This window comes from Pseudophryne corroboree, chromosome 1, assembly GCF_028390025.1.
Source record: "Pseudophryne corroboree isolate aPseCor3 chromosome 1, aPseCor3.hap2, whole genome shotgun sequence".
Lineage (NCBI taxonomy): Eukaryota > Metazoa > Chordata > Amphibia > Anura > Myobatrachidae > Pseudophryne > Pseudophryne corroboree.
Window position 1 is genome coordinate 587436693 of NC_086444.1, and position 8626 is coordinate 587445318.

The following is an 8626-nucleotide window of genomic DNA, read 5'->3' on the forward strand; positions in this document are numbered from 1 at the left end:
TTGCGCTGTTGATGAGCAATAGACTACCCTTAGATCCAACCTTAATACCAAGTATGTTGGTGGTGGAAGGTGTCCCTGGGGGCAAGATTAAATTGGTATGGCCGGTTAGTATGGAAGAAGTCACTTCTGAAGAAGATAGGGGTAATGGAGCCTCAGCCACGAGGGAGTGCTCCCACCCGACTATAGCCACTTCGGCACCCATCGAAATACCGTGGAATCCAGTGGAACCGGGGTTGAAACGATGATAGATAAGATGGTCAGCCAACTAGAGAGATGGCACTATGAGGGTGGCTATCGTAGATTAAGGATATTTTCAGGGATTTCACCGGTTCCAGACGGAGAAGAAACCTATGATACCTGGCGAGAAGCGGCTATTCAACACTCAGAAGAGTGGCAATGCCCGGAACACATCAAGAAGCAGCGCATAGTAGAAAGTCTTCGGGGACCTGCTATGCGGGTGATCCAGGCCACTCGACGCAGTAAATCGACGGCTACCCTTCAAGATTACATCGAAGCCTTAGATTTCTCCTACGGTACCCTGGAAGATGTAGGCGATTTGTTAGCCAGACTACATCGAACATATCAGGAGCCTGGAGAAACCCTGACGCAGTATATTTACAGAGTTGATAGGTTGATATACCAAATTGTTGAAAAAGGAGGTATAGCGAAGGATACCGTGGATGAGAGTCGAATGAAACAAGTACTGAAAGGAGCTTTGACCAACAACCCCGTGGCCCAACGTCTTAGGTGTACACGTACTTCTGGGACCACCCCTACGTTGACTGAATTAGTAAAAGAAGTTAAGCTAGAGGAGGTGCAGATAGAGACCAGAGAAAAAACTATTAAGCGGATTATAGCTATAATACCTACTCCGACACCTACAGTTATAGATGACAGATTGTTCAAATTGTTAGAGGAACAAAATAAAAAAATAGATCAATTGATCGCTCTTCAAAGCCAAGCTACATCTAGGTCCTCCTGGCCATCAGAGTCGGGTAGAGGAAGGAGTCGTGGAAGTGGCAGTAGAGGTCACATAATATGTTATAGCTGTGGACAGCCAGGACACCGATCTTTTGAATGTCCAGTGACGGCCATGGATAGGAGAGGAATATCCCAGACCTTTGGTCAGGCACGAAATGATCAGTTGGAAAACTCCAACGGGAGTACTGTGAACCCCTCACAGGCTCCCCAATAATACATGTGCGTGCAATGGGGAGTGCCCAATGGTCTAATACCATCCCTGATCAGCTAATGGGGCAGGCACCACTGGTAAAAGCACTGATAAATGGTCGTGATTGTATGGTGCTGATGGATAGTGGATCCCAGGTGTCAATTGTATTCGACTCGTGGTATCGGGAGAATTTGTCGGATGTACCTATACAACCCCTTAGTGGGCTCACTGTTTGGGGCCTAAGCGAGCAGAAATATCCTTATCTGGGCTATATAGTAACACATATCACCTTAGAACCAGGACTCATTTGTCACAAACCGGTCTCTCACCTCTGCGGGTTCTGGGGTTCATCCATTGCCAGTGCGGTTGCTTGCGGTGCTGTGCGCCCGTGTGGGGACACGGCGTGATCAATGGCACAGGTGATGCAGAGTCTGGGAACTGTGAGTGCGGGGACCAAATGGCCTAAGGCACTGCGGTGTGTCTACTGTATAGGAGGTGGCCATGTTGGAGACCAAATAGCTAATACAGAGCACTTGTGAAAACACCTGTGGGCAGGTGTAAGCCAATCCCGTGCTTGTGCTGCCTTTAAGTAGGCTGGGATTATGTTACTCTGGGCCAGTGCTTTGTTGTATCAAAGCTGTGCTCTAGCTCTGAACTCTCTCCGTGCATTCCTGTGTGATTCCCGTGGTCCAGATATCGCCTCCGTTCCCAGAGGTCCGTTTGCAGCCTTCACTGCCAAAGATCTACCGGCTCTCCATTGTGCTATCAGTCAATTGCACACCTATTGGAAATACTTGGATTCCCAGTGTCCTGCATGAGGTTACCTTGTCAGTCTGCCTATCCTACAAAGTCTGCAGGATCTCATTTCTCTCAGCTGTTCGTTTGTTCAACTCTGCATTTAACCCATTCATCACCTTGTCTTCTGCTACAGTTTCACAGTGATCTCCGGAACCCGCAAGTAACCCAATTCAGTACTTTTTGCTATGTTATCATTACAAGGATAATTCATCACAGTCTCTCAGTTAACTCTCAAAGCTTCATTGCTAATCCTTACAGTTATCTCTTCATGTCTGCATTATCCAGTTAATAACATTCTACAGTTCAGCATCAAAGTTTGTTTATATTTGCTATGTTGTCATAACAAGGATAATTCTTCACAGTCTCTCAGTTAACTCTCAAAACTCCATTGCAAATCCTTACAGTTATCTCTTCATGTCTGCATTATCCAGTTAATAACATTCTACAGTTCAGCATCAAAGTTTGTTTATATTTGCTATGTTGTCATAACAAGGATAATTCTTCAGTCTCTCAGTTAACTCTCAAAACTCCATTGCAAATCCTTAGTTATCTCTTCATGTCTGCATTATCCAGTTAATCACATTCTGCAGTTCTGCATCAAAGCTTGTTTATATTTGGACAATCCAACATTTATTCTTCAGCTTGTTTTGCATATGTTTCCATGAACATTTCTTTTATTTATTTTTGAGTTTTCTCTTGCATATTATTCCTGCAATACTTCAGTATAATATGATGATTACCAACTTGTCAGTTAACCCTTTACTGAATTATTATTTTGAATAAATATATGAATCGGAACTTTCTTCGTCCTCCCTGCTTTCTTCATAGCCCAGCACCTACACCTGTGGTTGGTTCCGGGTTAACGGATTCACAAAAACACCCGGGCCTGACAGTAAGCACTGGCCACATGGATCCGTCAAGTGACCAATTCGCAGGAGGCGGTGCTACGTCAGATATCCTTTCCCGTCTGGAAAATCAGGAGTCTATACAGACACAAATAGTGCAGTTTATGCAAACTATGGCAGACCGTTTAGAGACTCTTCATACGGCTATTAAAACGTTCCAAGTCCAGAGTCCAACCCTGGATGTCCCAGTTACCACTACAGCTTCTCCTGTGACGCTACCTACGTCCCGCTTGCAGTTACCCTCTCCGAGTAAGTTTGACGGAACCCCAAAACTTTGCAGAGGATTCCTGAATCAATGCGAGATCCAGTTCGAACTGTTGTCCTCCAGTTTCCCATCAGCTCGTTCTAAAGTTGCATATATTATTGCCCTCCTCTCCGGTCAGGCTCTGGAGTGGGCATCACCATTATGGGAGAGAGGTGATCCTATCCTCTCTAATTACAAAGAGTTCGTATCTTCCTTCCGGAGAATCTTTGACGAACCAGGCAGGACCACCTCAGCATCCTTGGAGATTCTCCGTCTACGTCAAGGTTTACGTCCTGTCAGTCAATATATTATTCAGTTTCGCACGTTGTCTTCAGAGTTAAACTGGAATGAGGAGGCCCTGATCGCCGCGTTTTGGAATGGACTTTCAGAGAGAATCAAGGATGATTTAACTATCCGGGATGTGCCAATTAAACTGGATGAATTGATTTCTCTCTGTAACAAATTTGACCTACGTCACAGGGAGCGATGTTTAGAGAAATCCAGGGCAGAGCGATCCAGTCCACGTGATCATCCTAGACCTCGACAAGATTCTTCATCACAGTCTCCAGTAATGACTGAAGAACCTATGCAGATTGGGCGCTCTCGCCTCACAGAGGAGGAACGACTTCGTCGTCGACAGGGTAACCTCTGCATGTACTGTGGGTCCTCCGAACATTTAGTTAAATTCTGCAAACTCCGACCGGGAAACTCTCGCCTCCTAGCTTATTCAAGAGAGGTTAAGCTAGGAGTTACTCTAGAATCACGTTCTGGGAAAGAGCCGACCTTGTCTATTCAATTAGAAGTTCCAAGTTCTACAGTGAAAGTTTCAGCTCTCCTAGATTCCGGGGCAGCCGAGAACTTCATCTCCTCAGCCTTTGTCATGCGGTCTAAAGTTCGAACCATGCCTCTGGAAGCAGCAGTTGCCGTTACAGCAGTGGATGGAAGTCGAATTCCAGATGGTATAATTACTCATCGAACCGTATGTCTCAAGATGAAAGTTGGTGAGCTCCATTCCGAATACCTCTCCTTCTACGTGATTCCCAAAGCCTCTCAAGATGTGATACTTGGTTTACCTTGGCTGCAGAAACATAATCCTCAACTCAATTGGCAAACCATGGAAGTCCTTTCATGGGGTAAATCTTGTACCAAGGACTGTGTAGCTGCAATTGTACCTCTTCGGTCAATTAGCCTTTCCGATCTACCTCCGGTGTATCAATCCCTTGCGGATGTTTCCAGTAAGCAAGCAGCAGACTCTCTACCTCCTCATAGTGAATGGGACTGCCCAGTCGTCCTGGTTCCGGGCAAGACCCCTCCTAGGGGACAAATTCATCCGCTATCCATCCCAGAGACGCGAGCTATCCGGGATTGGTCCACTCCTACAACTCTCAAGGGGATTCAGCGATTTCTTGGCTTTGCTAATTTCTATAGGAGATTCATTAAGAATTATTCTACGTTAGCTGCTCCTATCACAGCCCTAACTCGCAAGGGAGCAAATCCTACGAACTGGTCTTCTGAAGCAATGAAAGCCTTCTCTGATTTAAAGCAAGCCTTTGTGTCAGCCCCCATTCTTCGACAGCCTGAGTTGAATCGTCCCTTTCTATTAGAGGTGCATGCATCTACAGAAGCAGTAGGAGCTGTGTTGTCACAAGTCTTTGAAGATAAAAAGGTCCATCCCTGCGGATATTTCTCCCGTAAGTTCCTCCCGGCAGAACGTAATTATGCAATCGGTGACCAAGAGTTACTTGCCATCAAGTTGGCATTTGAGGAGTGGAGATACCTTCTAGAAGGAGCTCAACATCGCATTACAGTTTATACTGATCATAAGAATCTTCTATATCTGCAGTCAGCTCAGTGTTTGAATCCACGACAAGCTCGATGGGCGCTTTTCTTCTCACGATTTGATTTCAAACTCACCTATCGTCCAGGGTCTCAGAACAAAAAGGCAGATGCCCTTTCCCGGCCCTTTGCTTCTTCTGAATTAAATGATGCTACCACGAATCAAGCCATTGTGAATCCTACGTCCTTTTTAATGACTCGAACCTCTCCAGTTCCTCCGCCTGGCAAGACCTTTGTTGCCACAAGTCTCCGAAAACGGCTGCTTACCTGGGCTCACTCCTCTTCCTTCATGGGTCATCATGGGGTTCTAAAGACTCTCGAATTTATTCAACAGTCTTATTGGTGGCCACGTCTCAAAGCCGATGTCCAAGAGTTTATAGCAACATGTCCTAAATGTGCCCAACATAAGAGTCCAAGAAGTTCTCCACCAGAGTTTCATCCTTTGCCAGCCCTAGAGGTTCCAGCAGCAGATCAAGAGCTTCAACGTCTATCTAGCATCTGGAGTTGTGTACGTAAGTCCTTGGTCAAAACTTCCACTCGTTATAAATCTTTTGCAGATAGAAAACGTAAAGCTGTACCGAATTACTAAGTGGGAGACCAAGTTTGGATTTCTACGCGCAATCTCAAGTTCAAAGTTCCTTCTAAGAAATTTGCTCTCAGGTTTATTGGTCCATTTCCCATTGTAAAGGTACTCAACCTTGTGTCATACAAAGTCAAATTGCCACCGTCTTTGAGAATTCCTAACGCCTTTCATACATCTTTACTGAAGCCTTTGATTCTCAATAAGTTCCGTACTACCCAGTCCAAATCTCCTAAAGTTCACTCTTTGCAGAATGAGGAATTTGAAGTTAAAGAGATTGTGGACTCATGTTCCCGATATGGTCGTTTACAGTTTCTGGTCGACTGGAAGGGTTACGGTCTGGAGGAGAGATCCTGGGTTTTCTCTGAAGATGTTCATGCTCCAAGACTGGTACAGAAATACTTCTCCAAAAATCCTGACAAGGTTCAAAGGTGTTCGGAGACCACCCGTAGAAGAGGGGGTACTGTCACAAACCGGTCTCTCACCTCTGCGGGTTCTGGGGTTCATCCATTGCCAGTGCGGTTGCTTGCGGTGCTGTGCGCCCGTGTGGGGACACGGCGTGATCAATGGCACAGGTGATGCAGAGTCTGGGAACTGTGAGTGCGGGGACCAAATGGCCTAAGGCACTGCGGTGTGTCTGCTGTATAGGAGGTGGCCATGTTGGAGACCAAATAGCTAATACAGAGCACTTGTGAAAACACCTGTGGGCAGGTGTAAGCCAATCCCGTGCTTGTGCTGCCTTTAAGTAGGCTGGGATTATGTTACTCTGGGCCAGTGCTTTGTTGTATCAAAGCTGTGCTCTAGCTCTGAACTCTCTCCGTGCATTCCTGTGTGATTCCCGTGGTCCAGATATCGCCTCCTTTCCCAGAGGTCCGTTTGCAGCCTTCACTGCCAAAGATCTACCGGCTCTCCATTGTGCTATCAGTCAATTGCACACCTATTGGAAATACTTGGATTCCCAGTGTCCTGCATGAGGTTACCTTGTCAGTCTGCCTATCCTACAAAGTCTGCAGGATCTCATTTCTCTCAGCTGTTCGTTTGTTCAACTCTGCATTTAACCCATTCATCACCTTGTCTTCTGCTACAGTTTCACAGTGATCTCCGGAACCCGCAAGTAACCCAATTCAGTACTTTTTGCTATGTTATCATTACAAGGATAATTCATCACAGTCTCTCAGTTAACTCTCAAAGCTTCATTGCTAATCCTTACAGTTATCTCTTCATGTCTGCATTATCCAGTTAATAACATTCTACAGTTCAGCATCAAAGTTTGTTTATATTTGCTATGTTGTCATAACAAGGATAATTCTTCACAGTCTCTCAGTTAACTCTCAAAACTCCATTGCAAATCCTTACAGTTATCTCTTCATGTCTGCATTATCCAGTTAATAACATTCTACAGTTCAGCATCAAAGTTTGTTTATATTTGCTATGTTGTCATAACAAGGATAATTCTTCAGTCTCTCAGTTAACTCTCAAAACTCCATTGCAAATCCTTAGTTATCTCTTCATGTCTGCATTATCCAGTTAATCACATTCTGCAGTTCTGCATCAAAGCTTGTTTATATTTGGACAATCCAACATTTATTCTTCAGCTTGTTTTGCATATGTTTCCATGAACATTTCTTTTATTTATTTTTGAGTTTTCTCTTGCATATTATTCCTGCAATACTTCAGTATAATATGATGATTACCAACTTGTCAGTTAACCCTTTACTGAATTATTATTTTGAATAAATATATGAATCGGAACTTTCTTCGTCCTCCCTGCTTTCTTCATAGCCCAGCACCTACACCTGTGGTTGGTTCCGGGTTAACGGATTCACAAAAACACCCGGGCCTGACATCATTACCCCAAATGAGTCTGTATTGCTTGTCGCTTTGGTATGCCCTGATTCACCAGGGGATAATGGTCAACTTTCAGCTATTGTGGGAACCAACACCCATATGTTCAGAAATCTCGGGAAGTGGTGTGAGAACCAAGAACGAGGGAACCATGTAGATTACAGTAATTCCATAGATCAGGATAGAACAAGGTGTCACCGAATAGACAGCCGGTCTAACATAGCTAATGCTGAATTCCCTCAGGAGGTCACCCGAATATCCACCATCGGGACCATCTCTTCGTGTTTCAAAGGAAGTGACATCGATAGTGACAATAAACAAATATTAATGGAGCAGCTACTTCTACGAGAAGGGGTGTTTTCCAAAAGTGACTGGGACTTAGGGACGGCCTCTGGGGTGGAACACCACATTAAATTGACTGATAATACACCGTTTAGGGAAAGATCGCGCAGATTGGCCCCCGCTGATTTCGAGGATGTGAGGGCGCATCTTCGTGATTTGCTAGAAAACAACGTCACAGCTGATTCAGAGAGCCAATATGCCTCACCTATAGTGGTTGCTAGAAAGAAGAGTGGAGAAATTCGTCTATGTATAGATTATCGCACTCTGAATAGTAGGACTGTACCGGATCAATACACGGTGCCAAAAGTGGACGAAGCATTGGATTGCCTCCATGGGAGTAAGTGGTTCTCCGTTCTTGATTTACGGTGTGGATATTATCAGATACCAATGAGTGAGGGTGATAGGGCCAAGACAGCGTTCATTTGTCCCATAGGATTCTTTGAGTTCTTGAAGATGCCCCAAGGAATAAAAGGCGCCCCAGCCACGTTCCAAAGAACTATGGAACAAACTGTTGGTGACATGTGTTACCGTGAGGTGTTGGTGTACCTGGACGACATTATTGTATTTGGCAAAGATTTGGAGGAGCACAATGAAAGATTACTCAAAGTACTGGATCGACTACATGCTAGAGGGCTAAAGTTATCAATAGAAAAGTGTACTGTAAATTGTGTAGATCGTCTGTCAAATACTTGGGACATATTGTGAGTCGACAAGGGATATCTACAGACCCGGATAAAGTGGCCACAGTAAAAAACTGGCCCAGACCGGACAATTTAAAAGAATTAAGATCTTTTTTAGGATTCTGCGGGTATTACCGGAAATTTGTCCCACACTACTCCAAGGTGGCTAAGCCCTTAACAGATCTAACTAGAGGATATCCGCCTGTTACCACCAACCGGTATAAC